Genomic DNA, 4,262 nt, shown 5'->3' with positions numbered 1-4,262 from the left:
GCTGCATACTATACTCCCTGATAATAGTGCCAGGCATGGGTACTATCTTGTGAAGTGAACCTACAATTCAACTATGCAGTCATTTGCCACTCCTAGAATGGTCATGACATTGGTTCAACAGGCACAATGTTGTTTACTTCTAAGGACCAACAACTGGGTAATATTTATGATTACTTCTAGGACTATAAAAATACCCAGTATAGATCAAGCTTCCACCTAGATTTCATCTTATTCTTTGACTGAAGCATTGGGTATCTTAAGTAATGGCTACTTACCTTAGGAATACCAGTACTGCTAAACATTACAGGTCACAAGCATAATCCTAGTTTGTCCTCTATTTATTTCTTACTTGGAAATAACTAACCTGTCCCATTTAAGAATTCTCACCAAAGGAACATAGTACTTCATAGCAAAGAGCATTTCTAAAGAATTAGGAGTTAAAGCAAAAATTTGCTTTCACATGAAGCAGTGGAGATCATTAGAACATTTAATATAGTCTAATAAATTGTTTTTTATAATCAAGACAAGAAGTTATTCTTAGAAATATTGTCCTTTTCTAACTTTTTAAATTTTAAGATATATATTACTTTAAAAATTTAAATATAAATGCATCATTCCCCCCTTTTCACTCAACTCTTCAATCCTTCCTATGTATACTCCTTAACACATGTATTCATAATGTCCATTTATGAATTATATAAAAATAGAACCTGCATCATCCATATAACATAACTTGTATGTACAATACTTCAGGGCTGAACTCTTGGTGTTAGATTTTTATCCTGGAAATCTCTGCCCTTAGGTAGACTATTTCCCCAATTTCACCATTCCTTATTTGTGTATAGTTCTCTGCATTTGGTTGAGTCCTCATGAAATTGAACTCATCCTAGTTAGTATGTCTATCAGTATCACCCTTCTTCCATTTTTTTTAGGGATCCGAATTTATGAGACATCATGGAGGCCATTTCTCTACCGTGTGTAGGAGAGAATTCTCACATCAAACTTCCTGTTTCTCTCACTCTTGCAACATTTTCTTCCACTTCTATACCTAAGCTTTATGTGCAATTGTGTTGTAGATGAACCAGATAGGGTTAGGAACCACAAGATCTCTTATTCTCTTTGTTTCAATTTGGCTCTCAGAAATGATACTGATCTGTTTCAATCCACATTTCAATTAGGTATTAGAGCTGTACTGTTTTGTGAGTATAGGAATAAATACTTACAATGTAGTTAGGATTCATGTTGGTTTAATAAAGCAGCTATAGCAGATCCTCTTTTTAGATTCCCTAAATCTCTACTTCTGGAAAGTTGCCTAGTTTCCAACAAAGCTCTCTTTCCTCCACAAAACAGAAAATATTCCTAAATCATTTTGTTCAGCCACTTGTAACATCAAATCAAAACAAGACAAGTGTCCAACAAAATTTAATACATACATGTATTCTAGGACTTGGCTTATATATACTACCTAGAACAAAGTTATTTTTCATGAAGGAAAAATATACACCAAGAAAGAATTGTACTGAGCAATCATACAAGAAGAGTTTCCAGTCTAAAGAGGTGGCCAATCTGTTCACTACAACCTTCTCCATCTTGTGTACAGGACTAGACTGGCATTGCACAAGAAGATGTGGCTGTCTTTGGAACACGAAGGAGCAGAGGGTTATAAAGTGCATTTTTAGAATTTTAACAGTGTAATCCAATGGATATCAATTCTTAAATATAAACACTTAGACTAAAACTCACAAACCAATCTTATAAATATTTATGGAAATAGACTTTATGCAATGCAGAATTGATTGAAAAAATGGGTGTAGTTAAACACAAAATATTTCTGTGTCTACTGTTCTTGTAGTGATATCACAATTTAGATGACAGACATGAAGGCTATACATGCAAATATGAAACTTTTCTAAAACCTTCAAGAATTATATCATCTTGTTAATAAGAAGTAAGGATATATCAAGATGTTATCGTTTTAAACTTAAGGCTGACTGAGGAAATTCAGACTTTTCAGAGTCTGGAAATAACAGTGTGTGTTTTTTAGCTGTGTGCGTGTGTGTGTGTGTGTGTGTGTGTGTGTCTGTGTGTGTCTGTGTGTTTGACTGTTTGTGTTTGTATGCTTGTGGGTGTGTGCACATTTCTTTGCACATCTTTGGACAAGGAAAGTAGTAGAAGAATTTGAAAACTGCATAGGCATGATGTAACTAGGAACGAGTATATCATGTGAAGCTGATAGTAACAAAATATCAATGAAAATATCAATCTTAGATTGAAAATTAAGTATGCATACAATGTCTTGAAGGTAGAAAGACATTGGTTGAACAGAGGAATGATTCAGTAGCAAGATGGGAAAGTGATAATGTTGCTGAAGGTGCAGATACTAGCAGAATATATGCTACATTTTTGTCAGTGTGCCATAATGAAAATAAAAAAATGTGTTCAAAAATTATAAGTCATTAAACACAAAAACATGAATACAAATCTGGATTACTATAAATTTTCCTTGGACTCTTCCTTTTTTTAATTGGTTATTTTATTTACTTAGGTTTCAAAGTTATCTCTCTTCCCAGATCCTCCTTGTGAAACTCTAGGCCATCCCACCTGCTCCCTGATTATATGAGGGTGCTATCCCAACCACTTTGTCATTCTTTCCTCTCTGCACTAGCATTCCCTTATACCTTTTCACAGAATCAAGGACCTCAGCTTCCACTAATGCCAGATCAGGTAATCCTCTGTTACATGCTGCTTGATCCATTGGTCCTTCCAAGTGAATTCTTTGGTAGGTGGTTTAACCAGACTATAGGGTGTCTGGTTGGTTGATACTGTTGTTCTTCCTATGTAGTTGCCAACCCATTTACCTTCTTCAGTCTTCAGTACTTCCCCTACATCCTCCATTAGAATCTGCATGTTCAGACTTGCATGTTTCCTGCAAGAATCTGCATCTGTGTTGGTCAAATTCTGACAGAGTCTTTCAAAGGAAAGTTATATCAGGCTCCTGTCTGCAAGGACCTCTTGGAATCAGGAATAGGGTCTGGTCTTGGTGGCTGCATATGAGATAATTTCCCAGGTTGGGCAGACTTTAGATGACATTTTCTTCAGTCTATGCTCCACTCTTTATTTACGTATTTCCTTCACGCAGGAACAATTCTGAGTTAAAACTTTTGAGAAGTGTGTGTGGCCCCATTCCCCACTCTTGAAATTTCCCACTGTATTTTTATGAAGACTTCTCTATTCACATTCCTGTAGATACAAGTGTCAGCACTGTGGGATGACTTATAACAGAACTAGGAGTCATATATATGAAAAACTTTGACTTTTAAATGTACAGCAATATCCAGTGCGAAACACTAAACTTGTTTGTGTCATTAAAACAGAAAATAGGGCTTATCATTCCACAAAACAATGAGTTCCCTACATGTGTTCTGGTTTCTTTCAGTCCAAGTCCACTTAAAACAGTTCATGAAGCGTACAATTTTCAGTAAACACATGAATGTCATTGTTGATACTAGATTTAAGGTAAAAATAGATGGGTAAAAAGATTTTATGAGAAAAGTTTATGCATTAGAACACAGTGTTGCTTCATAGTCACTAGTTGCTTCTAAGATACTAAGAAGATATTTCTAAACAAAACTTCTTCACAGCCACTACTGCAATGTAAAAATGACCAAAAATAAAAATGTAGGAAAATAAATGCAATGTAGAATAGACTGGTCAGCACAAGTTATTAAATTAAAAAAAAAAAGGAAAACATGAGAATCAGGGTTGAAGATCATGATTTTGAATTCAAATACTAAGATTACATTACTTTTTCATTAGTATTGAATCTTCGGAAGGTGATGACATTTGCATGATTTATGAAGAAACACACAGACGTGGGTCACTCATGTTTCAAGAAATGAATGATAAATCTTTAACTGAGTTCATAAAATATGTGTACCCCAACCACTGAGAGGAAGCACACTGGGGAAACAGAAACTGAAACTAAAGCTGAGATCAAAAGATCTAGCATTCAGAAGTTAGCTAACCCCTGTGGCTGACAGGAAGGCCAGGATGTTAAATTCAAAATAACAAAGACTTTCACTTGCATCAGCAATGCTCCACAGACAGAGTCCAGGAGGGTCAGACAGGAAGGTAGAGCTGTAGGGATTAAACGACCATGCAGAGTACAAATTGGGGTCCCACTGCTCCAGCTGGAATTATAGTAGAGGAGTGACTTCTCTAGTATCATTGGAGGGTGTGTCCCTTGGTCCTGTGGAGGCTCC

Source organism: Rattus norvegicus, chromosome 1 (assembly GCF_036323735.1).
Source record: "Rattus norvegicus strain BN/NHsdMcwi chromosome 1, GRCr8, whole genome shotgun sequence".
Taxonomy (NCBI): Eukaryota; Metazoa; Chordata; class Mammalia; order Rodentia; family Muridae; genus Rattus; species Rattus norvegicus.
Note: the sequence above shows the minus strand (reverse complement) of the source record.